General features: G+C 38.8%; 1 pseudogene; it reads right to left on the bottom strand.

The window, feature by feature from the left end:
* Positions 1-2397: 2397 nt before the first annotated feature.
* On the bottom strand, positions 2398-12743 carry LOC146654912 (spastin pseudogene; annotated as a pseudogene).
* Positions 12744-18902: the final 6159 nt, after the last annotated feature.

Here is an 18902-nt window from a genome sequence, read left to right as displayed (position 1 = left end):
GTGTTTTAGGATACATCTGCAGTCTTTAAATTTGTCATACTTTAATTAGTATGCTTATTTTTTTCAGTTTAATTTTATTTTCAAGCTTGTTTGTAATTTTTTGCTGCTAAACTCATGCTTTATTTTGCTTTTCTGGACTATAAATAAGGTAGAGACAGCAAAGATGAGCTACCATGCTGGCCTGCTCTCCTTTTAACTGCTCCATCCATTTTCATGGTTGTGGTCAAAATATTTTCGGCATGCTGTGAGATTAGTCCTCAAAATCATCCCCCAAAATAGACTACTTCAAAAGAGATTTCACCCTCAGCTTCCAGCTGCATGGCATCTGCTGTAACTTACACCAACTCGACTTAAGAGTACTTTCATCACATTTTTTATAAAAGCGCTTCTACACAATATTACCCAGCCACAAATAAAGCAGCCAGGTGGCCGAACATTAAAGGGACTGTTCTATAAATGACAAGTTATGGGTTCAATCCTGAAGCAACCATATGTCCTGTAAATAGTGTCCTTGAATCAGACACTGACCTCCTACTGCTTACTCTCGCTAAACTGCTCTGGATGAAGCATCAGCTTAAATGCTTAAGATGTAAATAAAACAGGAGGAGACTGCTGGGAGCACAAGGGCCTGTTTCTAGCAGAGAGGGGGAGAGAGGAGTGAGGCGGCTCTGAGGGACAGAGCCTGCATGCTAACATAACACTGAATGCTGATCAGACTCTTAACGAAGAGACTGCTCATCGTTCTCTGGCGTGAAATAGGATTACCATATGTTGGTTAAAGTCCTGCTAAATGTAAGCCAGCAGTAAATGCTAACAAGGACAAACTGATCAAATAAACTCACTGCGTTACTTAGATAAGGTTGTATTTATGGGGATGGAAATTTGTATAATTTGTAGATTTTAGCATGTAAAAAAATGGAGCTATTTTTAAAGGATGACAAAAAATCTAGAAAATGAATGTAATTCATTGACATTATTGTATCATAGTTTGCATTGTTCTGACCAGCAGTGTCCTGCAGCTCCCTGTGAGCACTTAATGAAAGAGGTTATGGTTTAATGTCAGAGCAGAGAACTCACAGTTGTCAAATATGATTTTGCTCTAATATGCACCATGTGGCGCTGTATGTTTTCTGTGATTGGAGGGTAGTGTCACTGCAGCTGTCACCCCAGCCTGCTCTCTGCTCTGCCTCGGGAAAAAAGCAGCAGAGATACAGATGTAATTACTTGACAGAACAGCAACACTGTATGAAAATGTGACAATTTCATAAAACCCACTGCAGCAAGGGTAACAGATGATACAACACACAATACTGTGCACAACTCTTTAGGCACAGATGTTGGCAGCGAAGCATGGTGAAGCATCCCGCTGTTTTAGTTTTTGTTGTTTTGGGGGTTTTTTTGCAGAGAGCATGTCAAAACTAGAGACTAGAACTACAATTAGATCTTTTATCATGCAAAATAATCAGATCGCTTAAGTTCATTCTGTAGCGTGACAATGACCCCAAACAGAGCCAGAGTAATAGCTTCAGAACATGTACTGAATGTGCTTTATTAAAGGGTTTTTATCAGACTGTGATTTACGTTTACTTCACCTTATGTGTTCATTGTTGAGTAAAAGCTATTGATACCAATTATTTTTATACTATATCCTCACTTCACAGTGAGAATCAAAATCTGTTTCTTCTTTCTTTTGTACTAAACATGTTCTCACACTCTGGAGCCATTTTGGTAACATCTCCAGGCACTTATTTGTCCAATTATTTTTAAGCTATATCTATATTAACTTTAATTTCAGTGATCATAAAAGTTATATACTAGAATAAAAACAGTTTTAAAGTTTTAGAATAGAATAGGATAAACCTTTAATACTGCACAGATGAGAAATTTGGGTGTTACCCAGCTCTTATGGCAAGGGGAATATAAAATATAAAATTGAAAAATTTATAAATTATAAAATTTGCTGACTTTGCACCAAAATGGCTCCAGAGTGTGAGAACATGTTTAGTACAAAAGAAAGAAGAAACAGATTTTGGTTCTCACTGTGAAGTGAGGATATAGTATAAAAATAATTGGTATCAATAGCTTTTACTTTTACTTTTACTGTTAGCGCCGGTGTCCTTCTATTATAGTGATACTAAACAAGGCAGGAAATTATATTTTTATTCTACAAAATGAAATGAATGTATCTACTCTGCAGAAGTGTTTGTGAATTTCAACAGATCGATTAGCTTGCTGCATTATATGTATGAACTGCATTTTTATCAGTTGCAGTTTCACCATCTCAGTGCCTAATGCTTCCCTCTTGTGGTGTCATGGTGGTTAGAAATAAATATGATATGTTATATGAAGTATATAATAAAAGCAAAGGCTTCACGTAAAGAGGGATTGGGACAGCTTTTAAGCAGGGTGACCTGCAGTATCCCACTGATTAACAGCCTCAACTGACACGTTCATGATGACTTTTGCTTTGTTCCCATTCCTCAGATCGATTTTCCCTTTATAAGGTTTGCTAAACCAGATGCTATATTTATGCTAAAAGTGGCCATAAAGAGTAAGGTCAGAAGGAGGAAAGGTAATACAGCAATGAAGAATAAAGGCAAAGTCAAAGACCGATTCCAGCTTTAAAAGCTATCTATGTATTTTTTTGTACATAGATTTATATGAAAAAGATGATCTGATTTCTAGCAGCAAAGGGCACATGCAAAAAAGCATTGGCAGGATAAATTCAGTTAAAGCAGTTAAATCAGTGCAAAGGTACAGAAAAATACTTATATTAGTTTGGAAATCAACAAGCAAAGAAATCCAGATAGATGTGATTTTTCCCATTCAATAGTACTTTTAATGTTCATAATTAAAAATGCTTTTGATTAATTTTGTCAGTAGGAGTAAAAGTTTGATGATTTTTTTCTCAGTGTTACTGCTCCATTAATAATAAGTGTTTAATAATTAATAATAAGTGAATCCAAGTTTTACCCCAATGTTTCCACCATTCCTCTCACCTAACCCTCATTTCCTCTTCAGGCCTTGCCTTTCAACCACACACACCCTCTACAGCAAATTAACAATATCTGAAAGTCATGTCCTTAAGAAATAAGAGGGGAAAATCGAGTTAAGACCCAACACAGGACCTGAAAGGTGCATCTAGCCCTTCAGCTGATTCATCTACCGTTTGCTGAACCCTTGTCAGAAATTGTTAGAAGAAGAAGAAGCTATTCTTAAGGATGGGAAACTCTTGATTGATGGAATCTTGAATATAGAAAAGTAACAATGGATTTTAATCCACAATGTAATGCCATTGGGAAAGCATGTGATTGGCAAATGCATCATTTTTCAGGATAGCAATGATCCCCAAAATACTGTCAGTACAGTAAAAGCATACCTGGATAGAAAAACATACAATAGAACAGCATCAGTCATGGCTTGGCCTCCCCAGAGCCCAGACCTCAATATTACTGAAGCAGTGTGGGATCATTGTGACACGAGAACGGAACAAAAGGCGGACAACACCCAAAGACGTGCTCTGAATATCCTTCAAGAAGCCTGGAAAACTGTTCCTGTGGAAATGACAAGAAAACTAGAACTGAAGAATAACAGTTACAATGCCAAATATTGACTTTCAAGCTTGTTATATTGTTATAAACTCTATTTTACGTATATTTCCATTTATGTTTGCACATGTTCAATAAAATCATTGCTCCTGAGGCAACGAGGAATGGCTAAAGATTTCTGCCACTACTCCATAACAAACATCAACTAAAAGTGTTTGATAAATGCATTCTATTTGCTTTTTTAAAAATCACAAAGTGAGAGATTTTTTTTCAATTTAAGTGAGCATTATGTTAATGTTTTAAATGTCATGGCATAGGATCAGATCGCTTCAAAGTAAATTATATTTTGAAATGTACAATCCCTTAAACACTGTGTCCTGATCTTGAACTAATAACTACTGAGATCTCAAGTCTACTGCATAATAAGACAAACAGCACCATTTAGAAAATTTCTTTTTATTGCAAGTATTCTTAATGCTTTGATGTTTTGTACAGATTTTCATATTTACAGTGATAATTAGTATTCGTCTAATAAATAATACAACTGAAAGTCATTCTCTAGCCTACATGTTTAAATATTGCACGTGCAAAGTATGTATAATATGTGCTTGTCCAATAGATATGCTGTCTTAGCAGCTATTTACAATGTTACATAAGAAACAAATGTGGGATCCAACCACCATGCTACTAAAGAGACACTGTGCGTTTCCCCTCCAAAGCAAACCCTCCACTTCAGTGATGGAGTCATGCAATTATTCTACTGGGGTGAAGACAGTTTAATTACAGCATCACTGCAATAACAGTATCCATCCAAAAAAAAAAAAACATCAAATAAAATTTTAATTATTTCTAAATAAGAAATTCGTGATAAAACAGTTTTCCAATTAACCACTACATAACAGTAGTGTCTAGTTCTTATTTGGTAGGAAATGTCCACCAGTGCTGTAACGTTTTCAAAAATAATAGTAAAAGAAAAAAAGCATTTTGATGAAAAACTAAACCAGCGTGACCTACTGTACAAGTTTGTTTAGGCTGCTTTTGCAGCAGTGCTCTTTATAAAGTCTCCAGGGTGTGATAGTAATAAATCATCTGTGAATGAAACCTTTTACACGTTTAAAATCACTTTGTCTGCCATAGGCAAGAAATCTGTTCCTATAAATACACCGTTTAATTATGTGTTCGCATTGCAACTGCTGCTCTGCCAGAAGTGTAGGTAGAGCAAAGTCAACCTATACATTATACATATCCTCATATTTGAACATTCAATATCAATATATTTTCCACATATTGTGAATATAACGCTGAGTGTGCAGAGAGGGAGAAACACGCAAACACCGTGACGAGACAAGAGCACGGGCAGTGTGATGTTACTTCACCTCTAGATGGCACTATTGCACAACCTACAACCTTCTGCATCGTTTCACTGGAATGGATGACAAGTACAGTGCAAAAACAATAACAGGAACAAACTGAGTCCGATATGATATACATATTTATGCCAAAAAAAAATGCCCGTTTGATCTTGTGTTTCCATGTAGGAACAGGGAAAAATGTCTATATTGTGTTGTCTGGTTCACCTCGGCAGAGTTCTATGGCTTTGGCAGGAGGGTTGAGAGGAAACAGAAAGGGCCTTTACCGCCTGCACCTGGCATGTTTGTGATGAAGCAGCTGCCTCTACTCCTGCTGAGCCTCCTCCCTGTACCTCTGAACCCGAGTGAGCAGAGAGCACCGACGGTCATGCACACACACAGATACTGTACACTTCAACAGACACTGGAGATACAAATGATGGGCCATTTGCTAAACCTGCAGCACACACTGCTTTCTATGTGAAAGAACCATTCTGTGAGAAAAACTCTACTGCTCATTTGATCTATGACCTCTGAAAAACAGTTCATGATTTCCATTACTATTCAATTATAAAAAAAAAAAAAGTACATTCCCTGGGTTATACAGCACTGATATGCAAAGCTTAATTGTATATCTGTAACTCTAGAACTGCAGTATTTATAGTTTTCTTAGTTTAATATTTCAATTTCATATTCTTCTTCTAAGTATAAAATCCCTTTTGTTATATTTGTCTCATTAATTTAACTGAAATACACTGAAAATTGCTCACAAATTAAGGTTTATGTGTCAATACAAATGCAGGTTTTATTGCTGGGAGCTTCCCGTGATGCACTGACTATTTCTTCTTCCATGACACTAATGTTTTGTCTTTGCTTCATCATTTATGTACTGTACTGTATCCCCAGTTTTCCAGCGAGGGCTGCGTACATTTTGATTGCATTAACGTTTTTATCCAGCCTTTATGTGCAAGCTTGAGCTGCAAAATTCAAATGTAGTTACTGACAGGCCAAAGTGCAACAGGGAAGAGATTAAATGGGATCAAAGGGAGTGGCATTATAAATTCCTTCCTTCCTGAGATTCAAATCCTCCAATCAAAACGGTGCCAGCAATGCAAAGACAGATTTCTTTAAAAGATTGGACACAATAACAAAGTCAGTCGTTTATTTATTAAAGCACTGTTAATAATTTTAGTTGCTGCTATTTCAAATAAATGTTTGGTACAACAAATTTCTCCGTGTTCTGTCTCAGGCTTTATTCGGGCCCTGGTACTAGAGCTATGGTCTGTTCTTGAGTGCAGCAGTGACGACATCAGAGTGGTCCGTCCCAAACCAACTCCCATTGACCCCACAGATAGGAGTTGCATTAAGGTATTGTATGTATGTGCGTGCGTGTGTGTGTGAGAGAGAGAGGGAGAAGGAGAAACTTCCTGGAGCCCACAATGCCCCAATTTTTAGATATCTACATAATAGTACAGACACAGATCTCTTAGAAGTTTTGCTTTTCCATCATGTTTTTAGCTCACTGGTTACAAAGGTGTTTAAATTGATTAAAATTAAATTGATTCCAATTATTATTAACCCAGGACTCAGAATAGTGGTCCATGTGTTGCTGTGATACCAGCAGCCATGTAGAAAATTCACTTGTGAATATTCATATTTAAGAAACTGGCAATAGTGATTTTGTTAACAAGAAAGGCTTTTTGCTGATTGGTTTATGGGTGTCTGGGCAAATAAGCCTTACTTTCATAAGACTGCATTTTTAGTTATGTTTTTGGCAGAATTTCTCTCAGGAAAGCTTCAACAAGCTCCAGCGTGAGCCTGTCTGTGTGTGTCTGATGCTTGGCCTCTGACAGCAGCCAAGTCATCTCTCTCAGAGAGACTAGCCAAGTGAATACGGACAGCCAGTGATGTGTAAACTGTGTCCTGCCACAGGCGACTTTAAAGTCTGCCTTATCAGTGGGTTATACATATATGCTGAGGTCAAAGGAAAACTAAATATACACACACCAGCACTTTGGTGAATTAACTCGAGTCTTTGCTTTAATCTGTGCTAAGTACAGTAGGAGGTTTGGTAGTACATATGAAGATAAGTTCACACATGCACAGAAACATCAGAAGACACATGAAAGTATAGATATTTCTATTTTAGAAAAAAAAATCCATCGTATCTTGTTTTTTTCTTTACGTTTCTTTGAAGCTGTTTAATATAATCTAAGTTGTAGCTCGTTTGTGCAAGTGTCTCTCTTTTTTTCCTTTGATGCTTTTGATGATATGTTTTCCCTGTTCTACCAGACCCAGTGAAAAATGCAGGGAGCTTTCCTGTAGTTTAATATTCTTCAGGCTGCAATAGGTTTCTGCTCAACCACTCTGCTCAGAATATATGTCTTATTCAGTTTTGAGAGTGTGGTAAACCATGTTTTACCTTTGCAATCATAAATTCTTTTTACATTTTGTTTTGCTTTGAATACTACAGATATTATTTGTCATATTATCGGTAGTGTTTGTAGTTGAATAGTGTTATATTATTATTATGTGTTAGGATTTGATCAATCCATGACGTGCACAAATGCATTCACAATGGTCTTTAAAAGCAAATACATTTTTTCTCTCTAACAGCTGCTGTATTTACTTTCCTCTTCAGTCCTTCCTGTACTTGGTCAACCTCCTCTCCTCTTCCCAGTCGGTGTGGCAACTGCTGGGCCGACAGTCTTTGGCCAACAAAAGCGAATACACCCTGAGGGAGATGCCAACCTCCATACCTGTAAGTGTTTTTCTTCTTCTTCTTTTCCACACACTGCAGTTTTTTTTTGTCATCCATCTGAGGGCATGTTTGCACTTTTTATTTGGCCTCCAAACACCACCCACCCATTTGTTTTACTTCAAACGCATTCAAATAAACCCTCTCACACTGAGACTGATATACGTTCTCCACCTTACCCATTGTAAATTTCCACACAGTTTTCGTTTTGCACCCTATCCGGTGCATTCTTGTTCAAAGCCTCTCATTTTACTCCACAGGATTTGATTGACAGACTGATTGCCGTGAATTCGGATGGGAAGATTCATTCTCTCTTCCACTACGAAGAGAGTCACACATTCGGCCTAAGGTGGGATTCATTATTTTTTTCATATTACTTAACATCAGTGGGGAAGTAGACGATATCAGATTATCACCTGGTGACTGCACACACACTTCAGCCTCTGGCAATAGGAGACTGGCATGGTGACGTAATCGGCCTTAAAATGCGGCCTTTAAGGCTGCAGACCCTGAATTGGGATACAGCCTCTGAATCGCTGCATCTTGTAGCTGTGTCGTCTTAAATTGGTCATGTGATTTTGACGCGCCGGCGCGTCCGGCAACCCCAGAGGTTTAACTTAATATTTAAGTGTCTCTTGGTTTTAGACTAGTTGTTTAGTCTAATTTGATGTTTTAAACCAGAAAAGGAAGAAGAGGGCTTAGAATTACAGGTAAGAACTGCTCAGTGGTATGTGATAAACTGTAAATGTAAAGCTTACAGGTCAGTCCTCATGTTTTTAAATCAGATTTTGAGTCTGTACATGGCACATTATGCTTTTGCATGTTGTGAAATGTGCTGCAAAACAAACTGAGGTAAACTAACTGGTTTACTGTGATGGATTTAAAGTGCGTGTGACTGGTGCGCAGTGGCTGTGGTGCTCACGGTCAGAGTTCAGTCACAAAGAGGGTAACAGAGATGAATTTAAAGTTAAGGTGATGGTGCTTAGATTCATTCACAGACTGAAACCTTCACACCAACTTTATCCTGTGTCTCTTAGTTTTAGACTAGTTGTTTAGTCTATTTTGATGTTTTAAACCATATCACAGGGTTTTTACTTCACCATTTACGGGGTTTTAACAAGCAAACAAAAGACAGATCGTGATGTTTGAAAATGTTTTGGAAATATTCTTTAAAGATTAGATGTAAAATACGCAGAGGATAAATTCAATTGGTTTATTAGTTTATTACATAAGTTGAAAAAAAGTTAAACAAGTAAATAAAGAAACAACGTAAAAGAAAAGTAAACAAAACAAATCGGTAAATAAAGGAAAATGGTAATAAGAAGGGGAAAAAAAAGAAAAGAGAAAACCCCAACAATCCCCTCTGAGCAAGCACTAGGCGACAGTGGGGAAGAAAAACTGCCTTTAAACGGGCAGAAACTTCCGGCAGAACCAGGCTCACGAGGGGCAGTCAACTGCCGGGACTGGTTGGGGTGAAAAAAGATGAAGGAGAGAGGGAAGAAGTGTTAGGAGAGAAGGGGAGAGGAGAGGTGAAAATTAAGATGGAACAGAGGTGGAGGGAGACGAGGTGACGTCAGCAGTAGAAAAAATAGAAAGAGTAGAAAAAGCAGGAGTGTCCCTCCTCCAGAAGAAGCGGAAACGTTTTTTCTTCTTTTCCATGAGCTTTTCCACGACCACTTTTTTCTCTAGGATGAGGGTTCTCAACTGATCGGTTGTTTCTTCAACTTCCTTCTCAAGTTTCTGGCATCTTTGCTCCATTTCTTTTAATAGATTGCACTTGTCTGTATTTTGCTGTTGTTTTTCCTTGTGCATCTTTTCTAACTGCTCATTTCTTCTTGTGATTTCTTGAAGCTTACGCTGCAGGTCTTCATTTATTTTCTCTTGTTGCTGCTTTTGTGCAAGCATTTCAGCGTTTTCACACTTCAAGTTGTCTGAGTTCAACAACATCTCATTAATGACCTCTGAGTGTTTTTTCGCCATTTCATTGATCCTACGCTGCATCTTTGAACGTCGTTTTTCCAATACTTCTCCTTCCAGTTCAGGTGTTCTGTCCTTCATTGTATTAATTTGTTCAGTTGTAGATTTCTTCTCTCCAAGTCCTGGAGAATACGTTTTTTTTCTTTTTCCTGTTGCTCTTTCTCTTGAAGAAGCTCTTTATTTTTGCACTCTGTTTCATCCAGCCTGACTGGATTTGGATTTATTGAAGAAGGACCACCAAAATCTTTGTTCTATTTGGTGTACATGTTAAGAGTTGCTGGACTAACAGTTGGTTTGATTTGCTTCAGAGAATCCTCAAAGTCTTTCATCTTAATGTTGCGCACCTCAGCAGCAGCTATAACACGGACTTGTTCTGGTGCCAACTCTCTTATTGGGCCAAGTGCAGCATCTTTGGCTAATGCTGTCAAATCGCTCCCTGAATATCCTTCAGTCACTTTTGCAAGACAGGACAGTTCGTCTTGGCTCAGTGGACTCCCGTGCGTTCCCAAAAGATTTTTCAGCAGCGTAAATCTTGTCTTCTCATCGGGTAAGGTCACATATACTCTTTTTGCAAAGCGCCTTAATATTGCTTCATCGAGCTCCTGGGGCCTGTTCGTTGCTCCCATTACAAGTACTCTGTCATCCTTTCCTGACTGCAACCCGTCAAACTCAATGAGGAACTCAGTTTTTAAACGGCGAGAGGCGTCGTGCTCCCCCTCCCTCCTTTGACAGAGCAAGCCGTCCACTTCATCGATGAAGATTACTGAGGGCTGTCTCTCTCTTGCAACTGCAAAGAGTGCTCGTACGAGCTTCTCGCCTTCTCCCACATATTTGGAGGTCAAACTAGCAGCACTGATGTTGAAGAATGTTGCATTAGACTCTGCAGCAACTGCTTTGGCGAGCATGGTCTTCCCATTTCCTGGTGGGCCAAATAAAAGCAAGCCACGTGCAGGAGCTCTCAGACCAGTAAAGAGATCAGGTCTTAAGGCAGGAAGGATGACAATTTCTTGAAGTGCTTGCTTTGCCAGATCCTGCCCTGCGATGTCATCAAATGACACAGTCGCTCCACTGTATACAATTTCATTTGTAATTAAGCTGACCAGTTTACTGTCCACATTCTTTTTCATATCCCTCTTCGGGGGCTGTTTCACAGCTGCCGGTCTTCCATTCTGAGTTTTTCCCACCCGAGTGGTTTTCTTTGCATCAGTTATTCTTAATGGAGGTCTTACAGAAGTGGAGGGTCTGATGGTGGTGGAAACACCTGCGGGTTGACTTTTAGGAACTGACTTTGGCTTACTTGCAATTGTTTTGGTCGACATTTCTCTTGCGCGACTTCCCCCCTGTTCACAGTCATAACACGGTAAACTAGTCATAAACGAAAACGTTTAGGCTATTTATCGCATTTAAAGGTCTTTCTTTGGGACAACGTCACAGAACACAGAAACGTCACAGGGCTTTGGAGCGTGATGTTACAGAGGTTTACAAATACTTTCAAATATAGCTCTGGTCGAACGTTTGAAGGCTGCGAACAAACTGACTAAAACTTGCTGCTCCTGACCCCTATTTATAGAAAAACTTCAAAGGCTCAAAGGCATGTGCTTGTGACATCATCACATGTCCTTGTGACATCATCACATGTCCTTGTGACATCATCACTCTTCATGAATCAGATTGTCACATGACATTTTAGAATGGGGATGTTTTTTTTTAAACCGTTTTCAAATTTAACCCTCTGTGGTCCAGGGTATAATTGGCCGTTCTTGACTATTTTTGATTTTACCTCTATATTTCACCTTTAAAATATGTTTTTCTTGCCTTATTTGGCACCATTATTTTCAGCACAACCTCAAATATCTGAAATTTGAGTTATTGTTTTCATTTTGGTATACTATATTAGCACAGTTGATCTAAATTAATAACACAATAAATTGTGTGTGCATCTCCTGTTTTGTCATGGTTGTATGTCCCGGTTCGTGACAGGCTGCATGAGCTCATCTGGTGGGAGTGTAGTACTGTAGTATTTCAGGCATAAAAACGTGGTTTTCACAGACCTTGTCACAGGGTCTGAGTCTAAGATTCAAATTGTAAACACACAAACACTCAGGCTTGCTGCAAACCTTAGCTGATCCCCCGTGGGCTTAATTTACTGCCATTGTTTACGCACCATTGTAATTGCTTCTCTAGTTTGGCATTACACTTTAATTATGGAATGTAATTATATTTTGTCTATTTTTAGTTGTGGCATTGTGTTGTAATTAATGAAGGGCCTGCACACTCCAATATCAATTTACAATTTAAATTCTCCACAGCATGTTTAACTACATTATGTTGTGCCTTTCCAGAATCCCAGATTTACTTACACATCTCCCTTTATGATACATTAGTACTACATTTGACCTAAACCTTTTCCATCCTTTTTCCAAACTCTCATTCATTTTTTACCTGATAACCAAAAACTGTGATAGTGAAAGGCTGAAATATTTCTAGGGGTATGAGATTTCTGTGTGTTTCTGTAGGTGAGCAGCTGCGAGAAGTTTGGCTACGGGGTGATGGTGACACAGGTGGCAGCAACTGCTCCGGGAGTTGTGGCTCTGCACAGTTCAGGTACTATTGCAGTTATTTGGACACAACAAACACTTGTCAGCTGTGATGCTTAAGGCTTATATTATAAGTTGTTGTTGTTGTTTTTGTGTTGTCGGTATAAAGGAGACTTAAGGCAGCTTAGGGAGAAATGTATTTGTCAAACCGTTTTTGTTTGGGTAAGAAAGAGTAAGAAGAGGCGTTCTTTTTTGATAAATGGATTCACATATCAGTTGTATACTGATACTAGGTTTATCCATATGCAAAAGGCTCCAGGAAATACCGTACTCTTGTCAAAAGAGGTCAAAAAATGAAGCTAGTGAACAAATATTTTAATCCTGCATTCTTTCTATTGGCTAGAAGGGGCGACTCAACTGGTTATGGGAAAAGAAGTCTGATTACTTATCAGCCCTTCGCTTATAACAGCACCGCTGCGTTCTGAAACCTATTCTCTCCTATGACTTTACCCACGCAAGAACAGTTCCCTGCTGTGTTGAGCAGCGCTGGCTGTGGAGCACTCATGTGTTCCATGATGTGACATATGTTTGTGCCATCGATAAAAAGGCAGACTGACAGAAAGAAGGATGACCTCAAAAAGTGATATAGTCCAGACAGAGCTTACAAATGATGGGCCATTTGCTAAACCTGCAGCACACACTGCTTTCTATTAAATACTGCACGTGCAAAGTATGTATAATATGTGCTTGTCCAATAGATATGCTGTCTTAGCAGCTATTTACAATGTTACATAAGAAACAAATGTGGGATCCAACCACCATGCTACTAAAGAGACACTGTGCGTTTCCCCTCCAAAGCAACCCTCCACTTCAGTGATGGAGTCATGCAATTATTCTACTGGGGTGAAGACAGTTTAATTACAGCATCACTGCAATAACAGTATCCATCCAAAAAAAAAAAAAAACATCAAATAAAATTTTAATTATTTCTAAATAAGAAATTCGTGATAAAACAGTTTTCCAATTAACCACTACATAACAGTAGTGTCTAGTTCTTATTTGGTAGGAAATGTCCACCAGTGCTGTAACGTTTTCAAAAATAATAGTAAAAGAAAAAAAGCATTTTGATGAAAAACTAAACCAGCGTGACCTACTGTACAAGTTTGTTTAGGCTGCTTTTGCAGCAGTGCTCTTTATAAAGTCTCCAGGGTGTGATAGTAATAAATCATCTGTGAATGAAACCTTTTACACGTTTAAAATCACTTTGTCTGCCATAGGCAAGAAATCTGTTCCTATAAATACACCGTTTAATTATGTGTTCGCATTGCAACTGCTGCTCTGCCAGAAGTGTAGGTAGAGCAAAGTCAACCTATACATTATACATATCCTCATATTTGAACATTCAATATCAATATATTTTCCACATATTGTGAATATAACGCTGAGTCCTGCCTGACAGCACATTCCCATGAGTGTGCAGAGAGGGAGAAACACGCAAACACCGTGACGAGACAAGAGCACGGGCAGTGTGATGTTACTTCACCTCTAGATGGCACTATTGCACAACCTACAACCTTCTGCATCGTTTCACTGGAATGGATGACAAGTACAGTGCAAAAACAATAACAGGAACAAACTGAGTCCGATATGATATACATATTTATGCCAAAAAAAAATGCCCGTTTGATCTTGTGTTTCCATGTAGGAACAGGGAAAAATGTCTATATTGTGTTGTCTGGTTCACCTCGGCAGAGTTCTATGGCTTTGGCAGGAGGGTTGAGAGGAAACAGAAAGGGCCTTTACCGCCTGCACCTGGCATGTTTGTGATGAAGCAGCTGCCTCTACTCCTGCTGAGCCTCCTCCCTGTACCTCTGAACCCGAGTGAGCAGAGAGCACCGACGGTCATGCACACACACAGATACTGTACACTTCAACAGACACTGGAGATACAAATGATGGGCCATTTGCTAAACCTGCAGCACACACTGCTTTCTATGTGAAAGAACCATTCTGTGAGAAAAACTCTACTGCTCATTTGATCTATGACCTCTGAAAAACAGTTCATGATTTCCATTACTATTCAATTATAAAAAAAAAAAAAGTACATTCCCTGGGTTATACAGCACTGATATGCAAAGCTTAATTGTATATCTGTAACTCTAGAACTGCAGTATTTATAGTTTTCTTAGTTTAATATTTCAATTTCATATTCTTCTTCTAAGTATAAAATCCCTTTTGTTATATTTGTCTCATTAATTTAACTGAAATACACTGAAAATTGCTCACAAATTAAGGTTTATGTGTCAATACAAATGCAGGTTTTATTGCTGGGAGCTTCCCGTGATGCACTGACTATTTCTTCTTCCATGACACTAATGTTTTGTCTTTGCTTCATCATTTATGTACTGTACTGTATCCCCAGTTTTCCAGCGAGGGCTGCGTACATTTTGATTGCATTAACGTTTTTATCCAGCCTTTATGTGCAAGCTTGAGCTGCAAAATTCAAATGTAGTTACTGACAGGCCAAAGTGCAACAGGGAAGAGATTAAATGGGATCAAAGGGAGTGGCATTATAAATTCCTTCCTTCCTGAGATTCAAATCCTCCAATCAAAACGGTGCCAGCAATGCAAAGACAGATTTCTTTAAAAGATTGGACACAATAACAAAGTCAGTCGTTTATTTATTAAAGCACTGTTAATAATTTTAGTTGCTGCTATTTCAAATAAATGTTTGGTACAACAAATTTCTCCGTGTTCTGTCTCAGGCTTTATTCGGGCCCTGGTACTAGAGCTATGGTCTGTTCTTGAGTGCAGCAGTGACGACATCAGAGTGGTCCGTCCCAAACCAACTCCCATTGACCCCACAGATAGGAGTTGCATTAAGGTATTGTATGTATGTGCGTGCGTGTGTGTGTGAGAGAGAGGGAGAAGGAGAAACTTCCTGGAGCCCACAATGCCCCAATTTTTAGATATCTACATAATAGTACAGACACAGATCTCTTAGAAGTTTTGCTTTTCCATCATGTTTTTAGCTCACTGGTTACAAAGGTGTTTAAATTGATTAAAATTAAATTGATTCCAATTATTATTAACCCAGGACTCAGAATAGTGGTCCATGTGTTGCTGTGATACCAGCAGCCATGTAGAAAATTCACTTGTGAATATTCATATTTAAGAAACTGGCAATAGTGATTTTGTTAACAAGAAAGGCTTTTTGCTGATTGGTTTATGGGTGTCTGGGCAAATAAGCCTTACTTTCATAAGACTGCATTTTTAGTTATGTTTTTGGCAGAATTTCTCTCAGGAAAGCTTCAACAAGCTCCAGCGTGAGCCTGTCTGTGTGTGTCTGATGCTTGGCCTCTGACAGCAGCCAAGTCATCTCTCTCAGAGAGACTAGCCAAGTGAATACGGACAGCCAGTGATGTGTAAACTGTGTCCTGCCACAGGCGACTTTAAAGTCTGCCTTATCAGTGGGTTATACATATATGCTGAGGTCAAAGGAAAACTAAATATACACACACCAGCACTTTGGTGAATTAACTCGAGTCTTTGCTTTAATCTGTGCTAAGTACAGTAGGAGGTTTGGTAGTACATATGAAGATAAGTTCACACATGCACAGAAACATCAGAAGACACATGAAAGTATAGATATTTCTATTTTAGAAAAAAAAATCCATCGTATCTTGTTTTTTTCTTTACGTTTCTTTGAAGCTGTTTAATATAATCTAAGTTGTAGCTCGTTTGTGCAAGTGTCTCTCTTTTTTTCCTTTGATGCTTTTGATGATATGTTTTCCCTGTTCTACCAGACCCAGTGAAAAATGCAGGGAGCTTTCCTGTAGTTTAATATTCTTCAGGCTGCAATAGGTTTCTGCTCAACCACTCTGCTCAGAATATATGTCTTATTCAGTTTTGAGAGTGTGGTAAACCATGTTTTACCTTTGCAATCATAAATTCTTTTTACATTTTGTTTTGCTTTGAATACTACAGATATTATTTGTCATATTATCGGTAGTGTTTGTAGTTGAATAGTGTTATATTATTATTATGTGTTAGGATTTGATCAATCCATGACGTGCACAAATGCATTCACAATGGTCTTTAAAAGCAAATACATTTTTTCTCTCTAACAGCTGCTGTATTTACTTTCCTCTTCAGTCCTTCCTGTACTTGGTCAACCTCCTCTCCTCTTCCCAGTCGGTGTGGCAACTGCTGGGCCGACAGTCTTTGGCCAACAAAAGCGAATACACCCTGAGGGAGATGCCAACCTCCATACCTGTAAGTGTTTTTCTTCTTCTTCTCTTTCCACACACTGCAGTTTTTTTTTGTCATCCATCTGAGGGCATGTTTGCACTTTTTATTTGGCCTCCAAACACCACCCACCCATTTGTTTTACTTCAAACGCATTCAAATAAACCCTCTCACACTGAGACTGATATACGTTCTTCCACCTTACCCATTGTAAATTTCCACACAGTTTTCGTTTTGCACCCTATCCGGTGCATTCTTGTTCAAAGCCTCTCATTTTACTCCACAGGATTTGATTGACAGACTGATTGCCGTGAATTCGGATGGGAAGATTCATTCTCTCTTTCCACTACGAAGAGAGTCACACATTCGGCCTAAGGTGGGATTCATTATTTTTTTCATATTACTTAACATCAGTGGGGAAGTAGACGATATCAGATTATCACCTGGTGACTGCACACACACTTCAGCCTCTGGCAATAGGAGACTGGCATGGTGACGTAATCGGCCTTAAAATGCGGCCTTTAAGGCTGCAGACCCTGAATTGGGATACAGCCTCTGAATCGCTGCATCTTGTAGCTGTGTCGTCTTAAATTGGTCATGTGATTTTGACGCGGCCGGCGCGTCCGGCAACCCCAGAGGTTTAACTTAATATTTAAGTGTCTCTTGGTTTTAGACTAGTTGTTTAGTCTAATTTGATGTTTTAAACCAGAAAAGGAAGAAGAGGGCTTAGAATTACAGGTAAGAAACTGCTCAGTGGTATGTGATAAACTGTAAATGTAAAGCTTACAGGTCAGTCCTCATGTTTTTAAATTAGATTTTGAGTCTATACATGGCACATTATGCTTTTGCATGTTGTGAAATGTGCTGCAAAACAAACTGAGGTAAACTAACTGGTTTACTGTGATGGATTTAAAGTGTGTGTGACTGGTGCGCAGTGGCTGTGGTGCTCACGGTCAGAGTTCAGTCACAAAGAGGGTAACAGAGATGAATTTAAAGTTAAGGTGATGGTGCTTAGATTCATTCACAGACTGAAACCTTCACACCAACTTTATCCTGTGTCTCTTAGTTTTAGACTAGTTGTTTAGTCTATTTTGATGTTTTAAACCATATCACAGGGTTTTACTTCACCATTTACGGGGTTTTAACAAGCAAACAAAAGACAGATCGTGATGTTTGAAAAATGTTTTGGAAATATTCTTTAAAGATTAGATGTAAAATACGCAGAGGATAAATTCAATTGGTTTATTAGTTTATTACATAAGTTGAAAAAAAGTTAAACAAGTAAATAAAGAAACAACGTAAAAGAAAAGTAAACAAAACAAATCGGTAAATAAAGGAAAATGGTAATAAGAAGGGAAAAAAAAAAGAAAAGAGAAAACCCCAACAATCCCCTCTGAGCAAGCACTAGGCGACAGTGGGGAAGAAAAACTGCCTTAAACGGGCAGAAACTTCCGGCAGAACCAGGCTCACGAGGGGCAGTCAACTGCCGGGACTGGTTGGGGTGAAAAAAGATGAAGGAGAGAGGAAGAAGTGTTAGGAGAGAAGGGGAGAGGAGAGGTGAAAATTAAGATGGAACAGAGGTGGAGGGAGACGAGGTGACGTCAGCAGTAGAAAAAATAGAAAAAGTAGAAAAAGCAGGAGTGTCCCTCCTCCAGAAGAAGCGGAAACGTTTTTTTCTTCTTTTCCCATGAGCTTTTCCACGACCACTTTTTCTCTAGGATGAGGGTTCTCAACTGATCGGTTGTTTCTTCAACTTCCTTCTCAAGTTTCTGGCATCTTTGCTCCATTTCTTTTAATAGATTGCACTTGTCTGTATTTGCTGTTGTTTTTCCTTGTGCATCTTTTCTAACTGCTCATTTCTTCTTGTGATTTCTTGAAGCTTACGCTGCAGGTCTTCATTTATTTCTCTTGTTGCTGCTTTTGTGCAAGCATTTCAGCGTTTTCACACTTCAAGTTGTCTGAGTCCTGGAGAATACGTTTTTTTTTCTTCTTCCTGTTGCTCTTTCTCTTGAAGAAGCTCTTTTTTTTTGCACTCTGTTTCATCCAGCCTGACTTTCAGCACTTCGTATTTTTTCTTTATGCCTTTGAGTTGGTCCTGCATTTGTGTGACCCCTTCCTTTTTCTGTCCGAGGATTTGTGCAGTTTGTTCCATAGCTTCATCAAGCGTTCCTTGGAGCGCCTGATTCTTTTGCTCCATGTTTTGGAGATCCCTTTGCATCTCCCCAATAGTAGCATTCGCGCGTTGAAGCTGGGCAGACGTTTCTTTTAATTCAGCACTCTTTGTCTTGTTTTCCTTCATCAGGAACAAAATCTTTCTGTCGTGCTTCCACCAAACTTTCCTTCCCAGGCCTCACTAATAATTTTTGTGTAAGGCTGGCGTTGCTGTTGTTTTTCCAGCTCTTGATTTCGTGCTTCCAATTGTCTGCACTTCTCCTCCAGTTGAAGCTTCTCTTCTTCAATTTGTTTAATTTTTGCATGTAGGTCG

The sequence above is a fragment of the Rhamphochromis longiceps genome, linkage group LG14 (genome assembly GCF_057381845.1).
Source record: "Rhamphochromis longiceps isolate RC_006_pf linkage group LG14, R_longiceps_female_GT1.1, whole genome shotgun sequence".
NCBI classification, from domain to species: domain Eukaryota; kingdom Metazoa; phylum Chordata; class Actinopteri; order Cichliformes; family Cichlidae; genus Rhamphochromis; species Rhamphochromis longiceps.
Note: the sequence above shows the minus strand (reverse complement) of the source record. Positions and strands in the feature narration are given on the sequence as shown.